Source organism: Zootoca vivipara, chromosome 14 (assembly GCF_965207765.1).
Source record: "Zootoca vivipara chromosome 14, rZooViv2.hap1.1, whole genome shotgun sequence".
NCBI classification, from domain to species: Eukaryota; Metazoa; Chordata; class Lepidosauria; order Squamata; family Lacertidae; genus Zootoca; species Zootoca vivipara.
This window is the reverse complement of record NC_142597.1, coordinates 35,632,066-35,654,588: the sequence shown is the minus strand read 5'-3', so window position 1 is coordinate 35,654,588 and position 22,523 is coordinate 35,632,066. Positions and strand designations below refer to the sequence as shown.

Below are 22,523 nucleotides of genomic sequence, written 5' to 3'. Positions count from 1 at the left end.
AGCTGTCTTGGCCTAAAGCAAGATGTGCTCAGCCTAAATAGTAATCATACCCGGTCGTAATCCAAGGCTTCCCTGCACCACAGAGAATTTGCAATAAGTGGGGATGGATATATATATATATATATATATATATATATATATATATATGCAAAAGAATTGCATGCAGTAGAGAAAGGCTTCCATTAGCACTATTAAATCGTCCTTTCAGCATAATTCTTCATCTGGGACTTATTCCAAAACACAAGAGTTAATGACACTAATATAAACCATCCCAACATACCATGTATTTCGTTAGCTCTTATTCCCATGACTAAATGGCTTTTTAATGCACTTTTATTTGCTGCGGTGGGACCGGGCTTTCCTGCTTTGCTGTAGTACAAAGCTGCAGTCACTCCGATTAACCCCCTCAGAGTCAAAGCAGCCGTGATACAGCTTCTCAGAGGGGCCTCCAAAACCCATGGTGCAGGCGTTGGGGCCCCCGAGGAAGACCCTCTTCAATTGGAAAGGGGCAAATTAAACTGTGTGCTCAACCTGTAATGAACCAAAGGAATGGAATATGGCAGGGTCAAAAAATGATGGGGTCAAAAAATGATGAAGGCATCTCTGCTGAATGAGATCAAAGGCCCATCTAGCATAAGAATATAAGGACATAGGAATAGCTGGATCAAACTGATGGTCTGTCTAGTCCAGTATCCTGTTCTCACAGTGGCCAACCAGATACCCATGTTTCTGGGTAGGAGAGCTGAAAATAATGCCAATATATTTCACATCTGGCAACCAAGACCGGGACACAAATTTTCATGGCACTCAAGCAGCTAGGGCGGCTCATTTCCCAGAAGCAATGTATTTAGAGTCAACTCTGGAAGTGTGTACTCATTCCTGAGAATACTAAGCCTCTTAGTGCAAAATATACATCAGCTCCAGCCAGCATGGCCAGTGGCCAAGGTTAATGGGAGTTGTAGTCCAATAATAATAATAATTTATTATTTATACCCCGCCCATCTGGCTGGGTTTCCCCAGCCACTCTGGGCGGCTTGCAAGAGAAAAATGAAATACACTAATTTCTTAAACATTAAAAGCCTCCCTAAACAGGGGCTGCCTTCAGATGTCTTCTAAAAATCTGGTAGCTGTTTCCCTTTCTGACATCTGATGGGAGGGCGTTCCACAGGGCGGGCACCACCACCGAGAAGGCCCTCTGCCTGGTACCCTGCAACTTGGCTTCTCGCAACGAGGGAACCACCAGAAGGCCCTCGGCTTTGGACCTCAGTGTCCGGGCAGAATAGAATAGAATTTGTTTAAACTGTTTTCCATTCTGAATTTAAATTGTTGTAACCAGCCCTGTGATCCACTGGTGAAGGACAGATAATTAATTAATTAATTAATTTTAATTCACCATCATCATGGCACCACATTGGCCACCCCTGGCTTAACAAGTCTCAGCAAATAATTACAATTACTACATCCTCTTAAGGCAGGGGGGGGTGGGGATATTTATTTTTATTTATTTTAAAGAACCCGAGGACCTCATTCCTTTATGTGTAATCATTTTTGGGGAGGGCACATTCCAGTACAGTGGTACCTCGACATCTGAATGACTCGACTTCTGAAGGTTTCGACTTCCTTTTTTTTATTTTTTATTTATTTTATTTTTAATACACATAGATTTATATAACAGAAAATAACAAAAAATAATCAAAAAATAATAATGCACTTACATTCCTACATATCCATCATATACATAGTACAAACAGACCTATGTCGTTATTATTCCTATTACTCAATTTTCCAAAATTAAAATCCCAAAAAAGCTAATACTTGGCAGTTGTGTCGAGAGAGGGAAAAGCGATGGAGAAAGATAAAAAAAGAAAGAAATAATAGTAACGTTATTAGTAATAATATTGATAATTATCATAGTCAAGAAAAAAATCAGCAAAAAGAAAGAAAAGAAAAGAAAAGGGGAAATAAGAAAAGAAGAAAAAGACAAAGGAAAGAGGGAGGTAAGACCTAATTGACTGATTCAACAGTCGTACCTTGCTTAATTACATTACATCCTCTATCACTTCCACCGCGCTTTACACAGAATTTCACTCTTCTATACTTCTATATCTTGTCCTCTTGATAAAACAAAAACCTTCACATTCCTACACAGTTATTCTAAGCACAGCCATGTTCTATTGCCCATTCCTATTTTCCTTAAGTAATCATTTAGGCACTCCCACTGTTCCTTGATTTTATCTCTAGGTTTGTTGCGTATCAGATCAGTTAATTTTGCTAGTTCTAAATATTCACAGAGTTTGTCTATCCATTCTCCTCTCTTTCGGCAAACCCGGAAGTCTTTTAGCAGCGCACATGTTCGGCGCCTGCGCAGAAGCGGCGTGTGCGGTCGGCACATGCGCAGAAGAACAATATCGCGCTTCACACATGCGCAAAACAGGCGTTTCGACAACCGAAGACTTCGACTTACAAAGAGCACCGTGGAACGGATCGCCTTCATAAGTCAAGCTACCACTGTACTGAGCCAGGGCATCCATCATGTTGCCTTCCGAACCTCCAAGTGTCCCTATTTTCCAGGACAGTCCCAGATATACAGAAGCCGTCCTGGTTTCTGATTTGATGCCATAATGTCCTGCTAGTCCTTAGGACGTCCCTGCTTCCATGGGAGAAATGTTGGAAGGTATGGAGTTATGCGACAACACACACACACACACCCCCGAGCCAAGGAGATAAGTAACTATGCAACCTTTAGAAGACATCTGAAGGCAGCCCTGTATAGGGAAGTTTTTAAAAATGTTTAATTATATATATATATTGTATATGTTCGAAAGCTGCCCAGTGTGGCTGGGGCAAACCAGACAGGTGGCTGGGGTATAAATAACAAAATTATTGCTGTTATTATTATGAAATAGGGCGTCCCTATTTTAATCAGAGAAATGTTGGAGTGTATTCCAGATATTCTGGGGTATCGACTCCCAACAGCCCCAGCCCAAATGGGACCTGATAGGTGGAAGAGTCCAACAGCTCGATGTTAAGCCACCTCCATGGGTGGAAATGTGAAATTCCGCCCCCCCCCTCTTCGTGTAAGGATTCTGTAGGTTGTTTTCAAAATGAGGAAAGGCAGACGGGAGTGGGGGGTGGTGGGATGGGCATGGAGAAAAGATTTAGCTCAAAGTAAAGAAAAATCTTTTAATTTAAATGGAATAAAAGCTTTGACTCTTAACTGGCAACAGCAAAGTTCAGTGAGGATTGCCTGAGGCTAGGAGTTTGTTCTTCGGAAACGGATGCCCCCTCAGGAAAGCAGGAGGAGGTGGTAGCTCAGAGGGAGAGCAGGAATCCAACCCTCTAAGCACAACAGATTTCACATAACAGCAGCGAGGAGGAAACAGGTTTTCTTTGTGAGGGATTGGCACAGAAGTGTTGCGGTGAAACTAAGCGCACAGCCAAGAAAGAGAGGCTGTAAAGGGGAGGGAGGGAGAGGGGGGGAGGGAAATTGCTGCTGGATGTGGAGCAGGGGAAGAGACTCGGGGATTTGGCACTGGGTTTCGGCGGCTGTCGATTGAAGGGAGGGAGGACTTCGCCAAATGCTACAGCAAGAAGTCGCCTTCCTTCCCCTACCCCGTCCTCTGAGCATCCTGCCAGCAATGGAAGCCCATTGATGGATGGGGTCCAGAAGGTTGCCTACAGCATTGCCGCCATCATGGCAAGGTCTGCTGGGCCAAGGTGGAGGAAGGCTGGTGAAGGGCCGAATGGAAGCAAAATGCCTCTTGCAAAACACTCACTGCCTAGAGGAGCAGGATCAAAGAGGCCTGGAACCAGACCCTAAAAATAAAGGGCACCAGACTTGTCTTGCCTAAATCCTCCAAGGGATTATGGGAAAGGAAGGCCACACCCCAGTCCATCTTCTGGCCCAAAACTGGCAAATTCTTCCATCTCTGCTTCCTTTTTCTCTGGAGGTGCCAGGGATTCATAGAATCATAGAGTTGGAAGAGACCACAAGGGCCATCCAGTCCAACCCCCTGCTGAGCAGGAAACACCATCAAAGCATTCTTGACATATGCCTGTCAAGCCTCTGCTTAAAGACCTCCAAAGAGGGAGACTCCACCACACTCCTTGGCAGCAAATTCCACTGCCGAACAGCTCTTACTGTTAGGAAGTTCTTCCTAATGTTTAGGTGGAATCTTCTTTCTTGTACCGGATTGAACCGGAGACTTGCTCCATGTAAAACATCATTCTACCATCAAGCTGAGATCACTCTGTATAAGCAGGTGCAAAAAGCTCAGGTTTTCCTAAGACAAGGAAATTCTTGCATTATTTCTCCAAGTTATGATGCTAGCACTTCTGTACCTGTTTTGTGTTATGGGACTCTGTGGCTTTTTGACCGATACGCTGAAAATTTCATTCACTTTGGTGGGATGTGGGACACAGGAGTGGGTAGTATGGGAAATGTTCTGTCAGTGCCACCCTGACCATTTATGCGCATGTATGCTTCTGCTCCCCCCATGAAAACATTGTGAAAGAACTGCATGCCAGGAAACAGCCCTCAATTGCACCCTGTGATTTTCAGAGTTAACAGGGTTTAAAACAATGTGGGGTTTTTTTCTGGAAGCAATTAACACAGATATGAGCACCGAACCTCTGCTAGATTCAGCTACATTTCCAGAAGTAGCTTTGATGTTGTGCGAAAGATCACATAAAACATGAAAATCATCAGGTAAGGGAACGTCAGGAGAATGGAATAAAGTGCTGTCTTAATGCAGCCTAAGTGTCAGGCCTGGAGGAGATATTCATCTCATGTTGTGCATGAGTGCTCTGCAGAAGCAAAGCTTTATTTTAGTAGATAAATATACCCTTTAAATACACACACAGGAGCAAAAAAGAAATCGGAAGTTTAATGACAAGAAGCCCAAACATTTGTCATGTGGCTACTGAATCTGCAGGGCAAGTTCTTGCCCTTCCTTTCTGACACTAAATAAACAAAAATGGAGAGCTTTGTTAGAATTATCTGTGCTCTGTTGCCAACAGCAAGATTCATTGCAAAAGAAGTGGGAGTAGGCTCATATGTATGTGTATTAAATGACAACTTTAATTTAATGTACTTGGCAGGTCAGTTCTCAGCTAGAGCCAAAAATGTGCAAGGAACGTTTTTCTCTTGGCTCAAAAGGAAGCTTTTCACATTTTCCATCACCTGCCCATGGTGAGTGAGGACAGGGGGGTACTGTATTTCCTTGCCCATCACTCTGTTTTGGCTTCAGACCTCATCACTCAGTGAAATCTCATTCGCTACATGCAAATATCAGAAAGCCAAATCAGAGGGAGGGAGGATATTTGCTTTCTGCTAATGTATGTGGAGGGACACGGGTGGCGCTGTGGGTTAAACCACAGAGCCTAGGGCTTGCCCATCAGAAGGTTGGCGGTTCGAATCCCCGCGGATGAGTGAGCTCCCGTTGCTCGGTCCCTGCTCCTGCCAACCTAGCAGTTTGAAAGCATGTCAAAGTGCAAGTAGATAAATAAGGTACTGCTCCAGCGGGAAGGTAAATGGTGTTTCCGTGCGCTGCTCTGGTTTGCCAAAAGCGGCTTAGTCATGCTGGCCACATGACCCGGAGGCTGTACGCCGGCTCCCTTGGCCAATAAAGCGAGATGAGCGCCGCAACCCCGGAGTCGTCCACAACTGGACCTAACGGTCAGGGGTCCCTTTACCTTCAATGTATGCGGAACTGACTTTGAGACCGCACCCACACTATGCATTTCTAGCACTATGATACCACTTCAAACAGCTGTGGCATCTGCCAAAGAATTCTGGGAAGTGTAGTTTGTTACGAGAGTTGTTAGGGACCCTTCACAGAAGAGTTGATCGGAGACCCTTTGTAACGCTATGAGGGTAGCAAGAGCCACCTAATAACTCTCAGCACCCCCAGGATTTTCAGGAAGAAGCCATGACTTCTAAAGTGATATAATAGTGCTTTAAATGTGAGGTGCTTATGTGGCCTCTGTGTGTGCCTGTGTCCATAGCAGGTGTGTTCTGCCTATTGGCACCCCCTACCCCTAAGCTCCACCAGCTATCAGCCATCCTGGCTCCTGCCCTCTCCTTTGCCCCACCAGTCCCATTTTTCATTAGGAACCACTGCTTTTAACCACTGCTTGGTACCAGCTATGTTGAAAATGCATCCAGATGCAATCAATTCCACATACAATGACATGAACGACTGTCAAGATAGTCCATTGTCGGTTTCAATTGAGGTGTGGGATGGAACTTGCAGACTTGCTGGAATCTGAGGAATTAGCACATGGGTCGGCAAACTAAGGCCCGGGGGCCAGATCTGGCCCGCGGACAGTCCGGGAATCACCACATGGATCGGCGTGGGGATTCTGGTCATTTGGGCTGTGTCATTCCCCACCTTCCTCACACACACCGCGACGGTGCCTCCTCCCTCCCTCCTCCTGGCTTCTCCCCGCCCTGCCTAGAGGAGGAAGGGGGTTGGGCTTTGTTGAGCCATAGTTGGCTGAGCGCCATTTTAAGCAGCCCCTCTCCGGAGCCAGCCCTTTCGTGCCGCTCATCGTCCCTCCGCCGCCACCAGCCCCTGCCACTCACAAGGCACAGGTAAGCAGCCACCGGGGCTCATCCTGTGCTGTGGAGAAGGGAGGGGAGAGCCATGGGGTGTTTTTTTTTTTCAAAATATAGTCCAGCCCCTCACAAGGTCTGAGGGACAGTGGACTGGCCCCCTGCGGAAAAAGTTTGCTGACCCCTGGATTAGCATCATTCAAGAAGCATAGGAACATGAGAAGGGATGCATCTACAGTAACAGCACTGGCTTTGAATAACTGTAATCAGATGCAACCGGCGCCCCACTCGGCTCTGAGCAGCATAATCAGTCATATAGAAGCGAAAGCATATTGCTTACAGCCGCGGTCCTATAGATAGAAAGGCACATTGTTTACTGCCTTCCATGCCTACGCATGTGTATTTCTTCGCCCAGACCTTCCCATCAAACCTTCTCCCACCCGTGGAGGAATGACTGATTTGGTTTATCACACTTCTAGCTTGTAGGGTGATAGTTTAACATACATTCATTTCTGTCCATCTGGGAATAGCTGAAGTGGTGGCGAGAGCCAGCCACAAGGACTTTTCTCTCACACAATCTTCCCTCCACATACTCTCTCAGCATTCAACCATCTGTGGACTGGAAACTAATCCTAGACGAAATTAAAATGCATGTGCGTGCTCTCTCTCTCCCTCTCTTAAAAAAAAAATACCCTCCAAAATTAAAAACTCATTTTCAGAAAGAAAAAGTAGCCTTAAACGGTTTTATAAACATAATAAACCGCAGCAAGCCTTGGTCACAATAAATATCCAGTTCTTGCCTACAGCTATGAAAACCCACCAGTGTGTTCTTAAAAAGTTTGCCAGCGCAACAGAATATTTATTCCAACCATGATTTGTCTTTTGTGGGTTTTATGTGCGCTCGCTCTCATGTTTCTTTCATATGTTTACAAGGAAACGGAGAGAGAGAAAGCTTTCCAAAAATATGTTCCTCATCTCTACGAAGGAAGATGGTTCCTCTGAAATGCTGCCACTTCATAACTGCAGAGGTCCGTCTGGGCCCCAAGCGTGGTGGGAAAAGAAAGAGGAGGAAAGGGCAGCGCTCTGCCTTCTCCCCCTCCGACTTCCCCTTGTTTTGTTTGTAATTAATTAAAGCTGAGCAAATTGGTCCAAAAATAAGCTAATTAGAGGATAGCACAAAGTGAAGGAGAGAATCTGGGCTGCCTACAGGCAAGGCTAACCAGCTCGACAGCGGAGAGAGTTGCCAACTCTGCTTCTTACGGCGGGTGCTGCTAGAATGCTGATGTTGGCTGAACCACGGGGAAGTCAATCGCTATCTCTCTCAGTCACCACTAGTGAAGCCGTTCCTGTTCCAGCACTAATTTCACCGGCTTGATTGATGTAAGAAGCATATGCTCCATTTAATAACATTTAGCCAAGAGACTCACAACCTTCTAGTAAATCCTGGCCCTGCTCTGTCTCGCTTTATTTTTTTTAGGCCATTTGGGGATGCTTTCCTAAAATGCTGTGACATTGAAATGCAAGAGCTGCTGGTCTGCAGTTTAGGCCAGGCGTGGGAAACCAGTGGCCCTCCAGGTGTCGCTGAACTACAACTCCCAACTAGGGTTGCCAGACTCAATAGTGGACAGGACTTCTGTGCCTTTAATTGCCCTGCTCTCTTTTGAGTCTGGAAACCTTAAAGAGAAACCAGCTTGGAAATTAAACAAAGGGTCTGCTGGTTTCTCTTTAAGGTTTCCAGACTCAAAAGAGAGCAGGGCAATTAAAGGCACAGAAGTCCTGTCCTCTATTGAGTCTAGCAACCCTACTCCCAACATCCCCAGAAAAGCATGGCCAATGGTCCTCCCCATATATGGAATAGCACACACCCACACCCAAGGAAATGCACCAGTTTAGCTGTCGTTTCAACACCAGGTATGGCTCCCCTTTATCACATACACAGCCCAACAAGACAATGACAAGAATCCACCAACAGCATACAATCAATATGGCTAACCTGATTCAGAAACACCCCCCACCCACCCCACTCACACACGGAAAACAAAGTTTACCACAGCCAATCACAAACAAGCAACCGCCCCCTAGGCCAACCCCAATTTCTCTCACCACCAAAGGAACACAAGCGGATAGCAAAGAGAACCCGCTCAAATGACGCTGACAAAAAACCCCACACATACATTAAGCAAAACAGAAACACCGCCTCCTGACCCCACCCCACCCACCATGGCCCCCTCCACCTCTTCCCCCCTTTTCTTCCTAATGTAACCCTAATGTCTCAACAAATGAAACTGACTGTGATGGCCTGGGACTTGGGCTCAGACTCGGAACCAGAGAAGTCTTGGTCTGCACCGGATCCTCTGCCTCGGGCATCAGCTGAACCCATAGCTGCCAAGTCTCCCGTATTCTCTGGGAAACCACCATTTTTCCAGGTGTTCCCAGCCGAAAAAACAGATTTTTTTTGTCCCCCCCCCCCGGTTTATTCTGGGGTGGTGGCCATTTTGGAACTGGGCGAAGCATGCTCAGAAGCGACTTTTGATGCTGCTCTGCCCAGTTCCAAAATGGCTGCAATGCGATTTCTGGTGTGGCGGCCCTTTTGGAACTGGGAAGAGCAGCATCAAAAGTCGCTTCTGAGCATGCTCCGCCCAGTTCCAAAATGGTGGCAGCGCTACTTCTGGTCTGCTACTTCTGGTCCAATCCCTTATTTTTCTGGCAGGAACTTGGCAGGTATGGCTGAACCAATTCTGGGGCCTGATTCTGAGGAGCCTCAGTCTGCACAGATTCCCCTGCAACAAGCGCCAGCTGGGCCAAGTCAGGGGCCTGAGCCTGTCCTGGCTCCAGATGCAGGGAATACCTACCTTGTTGCCGTCAGCTAGGTCATCACCAACAGTTGACCCACTACCGGCTGAGTCAGGAGAGGCTGGGGCAGCTCCTGGGTTTAGTAACCCACCGGCATCTCCAGAGCTGCAGAGACTCAGGTCTTAGAGAAGGAGAGAGCTGAGTACTCGCAGGAGGAGTGCTCACCTTTGGGCAAGACAGGGTGGTGAGTCGTCAGGGGATCGAGACCAGCCATTACCCAGTCAGAGATAAAAGGCGGTCAGACCCCACCCCAGGTTGTGGGAACAACATTGCTGTTTGCCAGATCCTGGCTGTGTGCCTGTTCCTGACCTGCCCTGGTTTCCTGCATGTGGTTCCTGTTCCTGACCTTGCCTGGTTCCCTACCCTGCACCCTGCTTCGGCTACATCGGACTGACTCTACGTTAACTCTTTGGACCACGGACCGGACCTGGACCTCGCCTCTCGGATTACCCATGGGACCAGCTGACCTATGGAAAATTTAACTTGAAATAAGAGTCATTGTGCATACCTTTGTAAACCAAGAAAACTTTAATAAAAATATGAATAAAAACAAAACAAAACCACCAACAGAGCTCCTGAATGCCCCCTGAACAATTGTCTCTGCCATCTACTTCCTCCTTCACAACGGACAATGAACTGTAAACATCACAAAGTAGGGAACTGCAGCTCGGGGGGGGGGGATGGACTACAGTTCCTAAGATTCTTCTTTTGTGGGGAGCCATATGTTTTAAATGTGCATAGGCTGTGATATACATACATGGCATGGATGTGGCCCCAATGCTGTGCTTTGAGAACTACAGTGGTACCTCTACTTACAAACTTAATTCATTTCGGAGGTCCGCTGGCACACGATTTCCGTCCACATCCTGGGACAAAGTTCTCAACTCAAGGTAACTCTTCCAGGTTAGCAGAGTTTGTAACCTGAAGTGTTTGTAACCTGGGGCGTTTGAAGCTTGAGGTACCACTGTACGCTATTGCCAATCTCCCTGCCTTCCACCAAGCTGGTCCCAGTGAGCCCCAGCCACCGCTTCCTGCTGGGCTGCATCATGGGTGCTAAGTAGGGGAGATTAGACCCTCCCAGTGTCCCTATTTTCCAGGGACAGTCCCAGATTTACAGAAGCCATCCCAGATTTACAGAAGCCACCCCAGTTTCCGATTAAATCCAGGAATGTCCCACTTTTCCTTAGGATGTCCCTATTTTCATTTGGAAGTAAGTTGGAGGGTATAAAGTTATGCAACCCCCATGCCATCTGAAGGCAGCCCTGTATAGGGAAGTTTTATGGGAATATTGTATTGCTTTTATATATGTTGGAAGCTGCCCAAAGTGACTGAGGCAACCTAGTGAGATGAGTGGTGTGTAAATAGTAAATATTATTATTATTATTATTTAGGATGTTCCAATTTTCATCCATGTTGAAGGGTATGAGAGATCCTATTCCCTATTCACAAACCCACATCCAGTTGGGCCCTTCACTTTTCTCTTGGTGGGAACAGAACATAAGAGTGCCTATGTTCATTTAAAAATAGACACACCAGACAATATCAACCTCGGTGCATAGTCTCTGCTTTGTGCTGCAGAAAAGGATTCACATATGTTTAAATCAAATGCAGCCCCCGTGAAACTGTAGCTCAGAAGGGCCGTGTGTGTGTGTGTGTGTGTGTGTGTGTGTGTGTGTGGTATATGAAGGGGGTGAAACCTCCCTCTCCCTCTCCCCACAACTCTCTTTCTGCAAAGGTATTCTCAGCCCCCTTTTCCTGGGGTTCACCAGGCCCTTTCAAATCTCCTGGCTAACTACCGCTGAGTCCAAATACTTTTGTCAGCCTCGTTTCAGAGTCAATGGACTTTTACAAGCTTTCATGAAGCTTCACAGGGGGGGAAATACAGACATATAATTGGCAAGAGTCTGTGGAAATAAGACTCTTCTCCTTCCCTCCTCCTCCTCCTCCCGGAGAAACTTCCAGAAGGAAAGAGGTAGATTTTCACTTTTCTATTTTTATTTTTTTTGAAATGGAACTAAAGAGTGCCATCTGGTGCAAAAGAAAAAGGCAAACACCCTCAACAGTGGAACAGAAGCACAGCACGGCTATAAGACATGATGTTAAAAATGTCAGACCGGCGTTGAGTTGAGATGGCACCTCCAATTATGTTTTGACTTCAGAAATTTAGAAAACCCAGAAGCGCCCCACACAGGAATCTGGTTCGACATCTTGTATATGAAATGGGTATATCTATGGACTGGGATAGCTCAGTCGGTAGAGTATGAGACTCTAAATTGCAGGGTCATGGGTTTGAGCCTCACGTTGGCCAGAAAGATTCCTGCTTTGCAGGGGGTTGGACTAGCCAACCTGGTGTCCTCCAGATGTTGATGAGGTAGAACTCCTATCATCCCCCTGATCACTGGCCAGGCTTGCTGGGGCTGATGGGAGTTGTAGTTCAGCAACAACTAGAACACATATGTGCATGTGCAACAGGTTCATAGGGTGAGCGAACTTCACTGGGACCTGCCCCGAGTTTCAAGAAAAGGTGATTAGTTATATAGAAATTGGCCAAATTAACAAATTCTATCAGAGGGGGTAGTATTCAAAAGCTTAAAGACAATTGGGGGGAAATTTGGAGATTATTTGAAAAGACTTGGATTTACGTCAAATATTTTGTAGAGATCCCAAGATGATAATTAAAAGAAAGCAGTCCAAAAAGAAGTAAATTTATTAGCCCGGGAGGATGACGAGTGGAAGTCGATCTGAATATGAATTTATATAAAAGTCATTAACATTAAGACAGTTCATATGATTTAAATATATGATTTTGATATTTGTTAGTAGATTTATGCAAAAAAGAGGCATGTATGATTTGTTTTGCTTATATATTTTATTGTTTAAAAATTATTGTTTGTCTGCATTTTAACTGTATGAAATTTCAATAAAGATTAATTTAAAAATAAAAAATAAAAATGGAACCTGCCCCGAGTTTAAAATCATGGCAGGAGGGGCATGTCAAGTGATGAAATCATGGACCTTGGAATCTTGAATTTCTGGGCATTGTGCTTGCTGCTGAGTTGGGATAAAGACGCCTTTCAAGTAAGAGCCACCATTCATGTTTTTGGGATATAAACCGGATAACATACATCAATCACACACACACCAAGGGTGGGGAACCTCCAGCTTGTGGGGCAAACTTAGTTAGCCCATGGAGGCACTTCTCCCAAAGCCACACCCACCTCCCCCCCCCACCTGACATCCATGTTTCCATGGGGAACCTGATCACACAGACGATCCCAACAGAAATCAGGCCTGAAGTCAGCTGATAAGTGGTTACTTCAAGCCGGCTGGTCCGTGGTACTTTGAAGTCCCAGCAATCATCATCTGCCATCATTGTATTGTCTTCACCTGACATCATTGTGATGTCAGGTGACTGACAGGTGGGTGACCTTACCAGCATGACATTCTCATGATATCCAGGTTAACAGCATTGCAACCTTCCCCCCCTACCCCTAGCAGCAGTTAACACAGAAATGAGTGCCAGATTTCTGCTAGATTTCCAGAAGATTTACATTGTGTGAAAGTTCACATAAAATGCAAACCTTATCTGGTAAGGAAATGCTGGGGAAAGTGTAAAGTTCTGTGGAAACGCAGCCTGTAATTATAGGGAGGCTGAAGCCATTGCTGATCTAAAGCCTCAAGATCTATCAGGAGATACTGAACGACCTTCTGCCCATCTCTGTTCTACCTTGCGGCCCTAACTTTCTCAGGATCGCACCTAGTAAGTAGCAGGAGACACCTCACAGATTGCATAACACTTCAAACACCTAAATCACCATGGCACTTTCCCAGCCACCTTAGCTAGCTATGGAAATGTCACCCCCTCCAGTCAGTCTGTCAGTCTCCCATCTCTTCTCTTCCTCGAGCTCATTTATGCCTGCAAAACACAGAAGACAAGGTACTCCTTTACAACCTGCAGATGGTGCTACTGGACAGCTTTTCTGCTCTGCAAAACTGTTCCAGTTCCCTAAACAATAGATAATCTGCTGCAGCCACAAACCGGCTTGTTTTCACTGCCGCCTTTCAAAACAGTTTTTGAGCTTTTCAAAGGACTGTAATTTGAACGCAAAAGGTGACCGCAGAAATACACATAGCATTGATCCTCTTCCATGTTCTTTCTTGCATTGGAAGTGTGCACAAAGTGTCCCAAAGGCTCAAAAGTCATTTCTTAAAATAAAATTTAAAAACCCACCCAGGTGTACACCAGCAACCGTAAACCTGCAAGCTCCCAACATCCTACAAAGACTTCAACCTTTACAAATTCTCTAACCTCACCTGACCTTCACTTTCTGGCTTAGTGTGCAGATCAATACATAGTTATCAACTCGCTCCTGCACTTTCTGAATGTTACACCTCGTTCTCAGCTCAAAACAAATATGTGAAATTGTATTTAAAAGGTGTACTTTGATTTTTAAAAATACGTTTAGAAATGTGAACACTGGCATTCAACAAGGTACTCCAAGGACTGTCGTGGAGAATAGGACAAACACTTGCCCTCTGCTGTCCTAGTGACCAGGGCTAGATCTAACAGACCAATTAGAATAGGGTGAATTTTGGCTGAACATTTTGGCTTCATCTGCACAGCACATTTGAAACACTCGTACCGTACTACACTTTGACAGCCATGGCTTTCCACAAAGAATCCTGGGAACTGGAGTTAGTTAAGGGTGCTGAGAGTTGTTAGGATACCTCTGTTCCCTCACACGGAGCTACATTTCCCAGAATTCCTTGGGAAGAGAGTCTGGTTGTTAAACTACTCAGCAAATTGTAGTCCCCTGTGAAGGGAACAGGGCTCACCAGTACCATTTACAAACTACAGTTTTTGGAACTCCTTGGGGGAAGCCATGACTGTTTAAAGGGTATCGGAGTGCTTTAAATATGGATGAGGCCTAGGGAAACTGTATTGATGGTAAGAAGAATTTGACAGTGCAACCATCATGATGGAAGTCTTCACGTAGAGACTAGCCAACCATCTTTTTTTGGGACCCTCTTGTTTTGGATTAGATGACCTACAACACAGCTCCACACCCCCACACAACTTAAAATGTTGTTATTTAAACGAAGAGCCAGTTCAACAGGTCCTCTGCAAACCGAGTGTTTCTAAATATTAATTTATCTCAGGTGTCAAAGGCTAGAGGAAAAGACTGTGTCTTCAGCATACAAAACAACAACAAATGGAAAGTCCATCAACCTCACCAAGAAACTTGCCCAGGTACAAACTGACATCCTCTTTCTATCTAAATGCAAAAACCTGGACATTGTACCTAAGGGTCTTAGAATTAAGAACCCTCTTCAATCAACTTATCCCACAGAATATGCCAGAAAACTATGCCACACTTTATCTAAGAAACTGCTGAAACATCTTATCGGCGTTCTGTATTCCAAACAGAAGTTAATAAAGGAGGAACTCTCTGCACTGGAGAACTCCATCAGGAATCACCCGGCCTGGCAGAAGTTCCACAAGGAAAAACAAACCATTTACCACTCTCAACTGGAGTTACTGAAGAACCAGAAAAATAAAAAACTCTGCAACCTTTCCAACCTACAAGCCACCAATCAAAACAAGATCAACAACATTGTCAATCTTTCACAGCAAACACTCAGCCCAGCTGAGGAATCCGTCCTTTCACGGGGACTATCATTCTGCCCTGCCAAATCCCAACACATGATTCAGTTCTGTGGGGACCTGGAAGCATTTTTCCGCCGTTTACGCCTGAAGGAGTATTTTCATCACACACAAGAACAAGACAAAGTAGAACAAACTACATCCCCACAACACAACACCTCTCAACTTACTGGGGAACAACCATCACCCTCCAAACGCATCAATGAACAGAACATTGACCACCAACTACCACCGAAAAGAAGTTACACAAAAAGGGACTCCACATGGACCCCTCCTGATGGACGCAATACCACACTAGATCTGTACATCGAATGCTTCCGCCACAGAATCCAAACGGATGTGACCAGAAAACACCATCGCTTACTACAAAATCTAAACCATGCTGAAAGGAGAGCCATAGAAAATCTCAGGAACAACCCAGACATTATAATTAAAGAGGCAGACAAGGGTGGAGCTGTCGTCATCATGAACAAAACTGATTACATCCAGGAGGCCCACAGACAACTTTCCAATACTGCCTTTTACATGAAATTGGACTCAGACCCCACACAAGCATACAAAAAAGAACTGAACAAGATTATTAAGGAGCTACCCCTACACATCCAAGAACAGATCCTCACAAACACACCAGCGGAACCTCGGCCAGGAACTTTCTATCTTCTACCCAAAATACACAAACCAGGAAACCCAGGACGCCCCATCATCTCAGGTATTGGCACCATTACAGTGGGTGTTTCCGGCTATATGGACTCTGTTCTGAAACCATATGCTATCAGTGCTCCCAGCTACGTACGTGACACCACAGATTTTCTGAGGAAAATACAATATTTGAACAATCTTCCTAACAATACTATACTAGCCACTATGGATGTAGAATCTCTATATACCAACATCCCACACAATGATGGTTTACAAGCCATAAGGAACACCATTTCAGATAAAACCACAGCGGACTTTGCTACCAAACTCTGCCACTTTGTCCTTACCCACAACCACTTCAAATTTGGTGATGACCTGTTCCTCCAGATCAGCGGCACAGCCATGGGCACCCGCATGGCCCCACAGTATGCCAACATCTTCATGGCAGATTTAGAACAACGTTTCCTTAACTCCTACCCACTCAAACCTCTCCTGTACCTGCGATACATTGACGATATTTTTATTATCTGGACACATGGACAACAGACCCTGGAAACCTTCCACCAGACATTCAATGACTTTCACCCCACCATCAACCTAACAATGAACCAATCTATGCAAGAAATACATTTTTTGGACACTACTATAAAAATACAGGATGGACGTATAGACACCACCTTATACAGAAAACCAACTGACCGACAAACATATCTACATGCTTCTAGCTACCATCCCAAACATACCAAACAATCCATCGTATACAGCCAGGCCTTACGTTACAACCGCATCTGTTCCAACTCTACAGACAGAGAATCTCACCTAAGAGATCTACAGCAAACCTTTTTAGAACTAAAATATCCACCTGATGAAGTTAAACAACAGATCAACAGAGCCAGACAGATACCTAGAGAGAACCTGCTGCAAGACAGACCCAAAAAAGAAAATAACAGAACACCACTAGTCATCACATACAGCTCCCAAGCTAAAACAGTACAACGCATCATCAGAGATCTACAGCCTCTCCTGGACAATGACCGCTCCCTTTCTCAAGCTCTGGGAGGAAGACCTTTCATTGCCTACAGACAGCCACCCAATCTTAAACAACTCCTCACCCACAATAATACAACCACCAGACTTAACATGGACACTGGTACCAGAGCCTGCAATAAACCCAGATGCCAACTTTGCTGCCACATACACCCAGACAACACCATTACTGGCCCCAACAACATCCAACATACCATCTCAGGACTATTTAATTGCTCATCCTCTAACATTGTGTATGCCATCAAATGCCAACAGTGCCCTTCAGCTCTCTATATTGGACAAACAGGCCAAACCCTACGCCAAAGGATAAATGGACATAAATCTGACATCAGGAACCAGAAGACAGAAAAACCAGTAGGAGAACACTTCAATCTCCCAGGACATTCTATACAAGATCTCAAAGTAGCTGTCTTACTACAAAAGAATTTCAGAAATAGACTGGAAAGAGAAGTTGCTGAATTGCAACTTATCACCAAGCTCAAAACCATGGAGGGACCTGGTTTGAACAGAGATATCGGGTTCTTATCTCATTATACATGATAAGCGATCTTCAGCCATCTCAACCCTTGCTTTTTCATGCAAAACCATTTGCAGTCGTTTGCGGTCATCAACAGCTATCAGTCAGTCAATCACCCATTTCCACCACCCTTCTGAGTGATCCCCCCTCCCCCTCCCCACCCCTCCCCACCCCTTCTCTACATAAGTGCCTGGAAACTTCCATTTCACTGTATCTGAAGAAGTGTGCATGCACACGAAAGCTCATACCAAAATAAAAACTTAGTTGGTCTTTAAGGTGCTACTGAAGGAATTTTTTTTATTTTAAAACAACAACAAAAAACGGCATAATGTACCTCTATGGTAGATTTACCTCTATGGCATGAGGAATTCTACAGCTTAGGGGCTGCCCCAAATAATGCCCTCTCCCAGGGTGCCACCCCTGAGCTACTGAAGATGGAAGAACTTCCAAGAGGTCCCCTCTGGAGAGCTTAGCACTCAAGAGGATACTAAAGTCATTTAGAGCTTGAAACACTAATAAATTGTGCCCAGAAATACTCTGGCAATCTGCAGAGCTTTTTTAAACCACGGTTTTTATGGAGTCTAAATGGAACTCCATCCAGTAACCTGGCGGCTGCATTTTGGACCAGCCAACATTTCTAAGCCATCTTCAAGGGTAGCCCCATGTAGAATGCATTGCAGTAATCCAGTTGGGAAGTTACCAGAGCATGGAGTACAGTAGCCAAATAATTTCTCACCAAAGGAGTCTGTAGTTGGAGAACCAACTGGAGCTAAAAACAGGCATTCCCAACCACAAGCTTGGCTCCAGACCTGATCCTTCCAGAAGAGTGCAATCCCATTACTCCTGTATTGGAATGTCCTGCATACGGATCTACATATAATTTACTGCAGATCAGGGATTGGAATTAATTGGGAAGTGTGGGGAGCCTTTTTTTTGTTTCTTATTGCTGCTGTTGTTTAACTCTTGTGGGAGCCAGAAATCTTGGCCAGTCTACTGTCCTGTAGGGGACCCAGGTGGCGCTGTGGGTTAAACCACTGAGCCTAGGGCTTGCTGATCAGAAGGTCGGTGGTTCGAATCCCTGCGACGGGGTGAGCTCCCGTTGCTTGGTCCCAGCTCCTGCCAACCTAGCAGTTCGAAAGCACGTCAAAATGCAAGTAGATAAATAGGTACCCTATTTACTTTCCAAGCAGGAAAGTAAACGGCATTTCCGTGTGCTGCCCTGGTTCGCCAGAAGCAGCTTTGCCATGCTGGCCACATGACCTGGAAGCTGTACGCCAGCTCCCTCAGCCAGTAAAGTGAGATGAGCATGCAACCCCAGAGTCGGTCACGACTGGACCTAATGGTCAGGGGTCCCTTTACCTTTCCTGTCCTGTAGAGGCTGCATCTCTAAGGCAAGTGGTGCCTATCTTCTTACTTACAACCAGTTCAAGGGGCGGTGCCACCTGTCATTGGCTCCACCTACTGTTGCCCCCCCTCCACCTTTTCCGCCTCTTCCCAGCTCTCCCCTATCACCAGCCAAACCTTGATATTTTGAAAAGTTGAAAACCTCATGGACACCAGGCTCTCCCTTCCCCCTGACCTCCCTCCTTGCCGCTGCGGTCAGGACTGCTATATTTAAAGGTTACAGTGATTAAGCGCTGTGATTAATTTAGTCTCAGCAGAATCAATTCCACTCAGCTACAAATCTAATTTACATACTGGGAAAGGATTCTTCCACCCGCCTTGAACAGCAGGCCTCAGATTTCCAGCTCAATCTCCCGGGCTCGCCCAAGAAAAGAACTACTTCTTTTCCCCTCCCACAATGAGGGGATCAGAGGTTAATTAACAAACGTTTTGACAAAGCTAATAGGACAGATCTATTTACGTGCCGCTGTTTACTCAGCTTAATTTTAATCCATTGTCTCTCGTCAGATTTGCCTGGGATGAGTATCCAACTTCAAAAAACCCATTAGTGTGAAATCTAGAGGACAGCGAGACATCTATTTATATCAACCAGAGAGGACATTAACATGGCATGATGTAAGGTTAGGAAGAGATGGGTGCATAGACAGACACAAATTTAGCTTCAACTTTTGAATGGAGGGCACCTGTTGTTGAGCAGAGGAGTGAAAAACGTGAAGGGAACAGTCCCCCAGGCTACAACCCAACATGGTGCATTCAAGAGGCAGAATGGCCACATCTACACTGCACATTTAAAGCACGTATCTTTCCTCCAGAGAATCATGGGAACTGCAATTTGCTAAGGGAATTGCAGCTCTGGGAGCAGTAAATTATAGCACCCATGGTTCTCAAGGGGAAGCATTAAATTTGTGGTGTGGGCGTCACCAGGGTCTTGGGATTTAGAAGCTAAATTCACCTGTCCTGGTCCATTGTCATTTACAGCTGTCCACTATCATGAACCTTATAAGTGAGTGAGCCTCACTAGGCAGGCTCGAGATTGGACTTGATTGCACAAAAGAATTTCTGAATGCCCCCCACCAAACATTGTCTGTGAAATCCTCCTCCTCCATCACAATAAACATGACCAATAAGAACCACAACGTTCTTGTGGCTCTTTGCTAAAACCTGCAAATATTTCATATAAACTTGGTCTCCACCACCCTCCATTCCTAAATTCTCCACATTCCTGCAGCTATTTGTGAATCTCGCCCCTTTGCTTTTGCGAAACCATCACGAAAATTTGTTGTCACCTTAGTGCAAATTTCTCCTGACAGACACATTTTTGTGTACAGTTTTGATCAAAAACACACATTTCTGCAAGCCATTTCCCCCAATATAATGCATTTTTGTTAGTCTCCCCCCCCCCCAGTAATATATACATTTCTATCCACATTTACCCCTAACATATGGCATTGGAGAGGGGCACATTGTGGGGTTGGATATCAGCACTGCCAAATCTGGAGAACTGCTGCATTTCGGTTTCCACCTTGGTTGGAGAAATGTGAAGTTGACGACTTCTGGTTAAGATGCAAGCAATATTGAATTTCTCCCACCCACCCACCCATCTCTATCTCAAACCATTCAACCGAGCCCCGAAGATGGCAGTCGGGTTCCACCCTGCCCAGCACTGCCCCATTGGCAATCTCCCCCGCCCTGGCTGGCTCTACATCACAGGCTGATGCTCACGGCGCAGAAGAAGGGAGCGGGCCTTGACAGATGCCCAAAGTGACAGCTTTGCTTTGTCAAGGTAGCACACTGCCTTTGTGCCAGGGCCTCCCGTCAGCTGGGGAAGCTCAGCGAGGGCCGAGATGACAGCCTCTCTGGTTCTTTCATCAACCAATGTGACTGGGTGACCTTTCCTAGCTCAGGCAGCTGCCTGCCTTCTTCATCCGATCATGGCAGAAAATAAGTCCCTCGGGGTAAACTGTGCCCTTTCCCTAATTAAAATAAAATCATAAAGAGAGGAGGAGACGGCAGTCGCAAATTGCCAACGCGGCTCTCCTCTCGAAGCCAGACGCGGAAGCGAGAGGAGGATTGTGGTGGGCAGAGAAAGAAAAGCGTTGGGGGCAGGGGGCGAGGAAGGATGCCTGCTACAAGCAAATTTAATGAGCATGAAATATCGCCTTGCCCCATATTTGCCGAGTTGACCCCTTCGATCTGTAGACGTGGAACTGTTATAGCTACAACATAATATGCGTTCCTGTTGTCTTTGTCCATGGAGTTTTCTTGGCAGGGATACTGGAGTGGCTTGCCAGTTCCTTCTCCAGGTGGATCACGCTGAGTCAAAACTCTCCACTATGACCTGTCCATCTTGGGTGGCCCTGCATGGCATAGCTCATAGCTTCTCTGAGTTATTCAAGCCCCTTCACCACGACAAGGCATTGATCCATGAAGGGGATCAATGAGAACCTCATGAGAAGAGAAGACTCCCTGGAAAAGACCCTGATGTTGGGAAAGATGGAGGGCACTAGGAGAAGGGGACGACAGAGGACGAGATGGTTGGACAGTGTTCTCGAAGCTACGAACATGAGTTTGACCAAACTGCGGGAGGCAGTGCAAGACAGGAGTGCCTGGCATGCTCTGGTCCATGGGGTCACGAAGAGTCGGACACGACTAAACAACAACAACAACTATATGCATTCCACATTTCTAAAAAAATTGATGTGTGTGTGGCACCTATACACCTTGGAACTCCCTGCCTATTGACAGGTGCCTCTGCGGAACTTTTTTCTGCTAAAACATGTTTGTTAATGTATAAGTGTTTATGTTTGCTGGGGGGGAGGACAAGAAAGGGTTAATTTTGGTGTGCTCTTTAATTTGGGTGTTTTGATGACTTGGCAAGCAGGTGAGAATGACTCAGGACAATTTGCTCTTGGCCCCTGCAGCATCTACAACTGTATGTAACTGAAACTGCATTTGTCTGTCAGAAAAGCAACTGACTCTTCCTAGAGCTGTTTAACATTTCTCTGTTCTTTTGGCATCAGGGTGAGCACTCTGCACATTCCCCAGCACCTATCCAGACATGTACATAGAATGTTGACATGTACTTCAATCTGGCTTTGAACATATCATTGATTTTAATCGTTGTTTTTTTTAAAAAAAATTGTTTAGGGGTGCTCCCATTTTGACTGAAGAAAATCACCATTTTATAGTTCAAATCAGGAAAAATAAATACAGTAAATAGACAAAAGTACAAAGATTCACAAAATGTTTAGGGGTATGCGTCCCCCCTGCGTCCCCCCAGAAAAAAGCACTGATTTTAATTATTTTATGAACATTTTAAGCAGTTGTTAAAGAAAACTACGTACAAGCAATTGGGAGTCAGTTTTAAATTTTGATTTTTCTCCCCCCCTTTTTTTCTGTGCTTTTCCTTTTCCTTTTTCTTTTCTTTTCAATCGTTTATGTACATTTTTTTGCATATGAGATTGTATATCTCTTTTCATGGATTGTTTGAGTTTCTTCGTACTCTTTTTTAAGAAGAATTTAAATAAAGTTTATTTTTTAAAAAGGGAAAAAATAAACAGTTGTTTTTTTAGCTTTTCAAATGATAGGTTTATTGCTTTATTCTTTTCATAAACCACTTTGAGGCGGTCCGGGCATAAATCGCTGAAGTGTCCAGGGAAATCCAGAGGAATGGCAGCCCTTATCGGAAGTCTTTATATTGGCAAATTTCATTAAAAATCATTTTGATTTTGCAAAAAAAAAAAAAGCCCAACAATTCTGTTTCATTCAGATTCAGAGTTCATCCAGCTCAATCTTCTAACTGGCAGCAGCTCTCAGGGACTCAGGATGAGATATGTTCCTAC

At 45.2% G+C, this 22,523-nt stretch overlaps 1 protein-coding gene across 4 annotated transcripts in view; it reads right to left on the bottom strand.

Moving 5' to 3' along the window:
• The window catches only part of AUTS2 (activator of transcription and developmental regulator AUTS2), a 734,101-nt gene that overhangs the window by 506,990 nt on the left and 204,588 nt on the right, over positions 1–22,523 (bottom strand). The window lies entirely within an intron of this gene.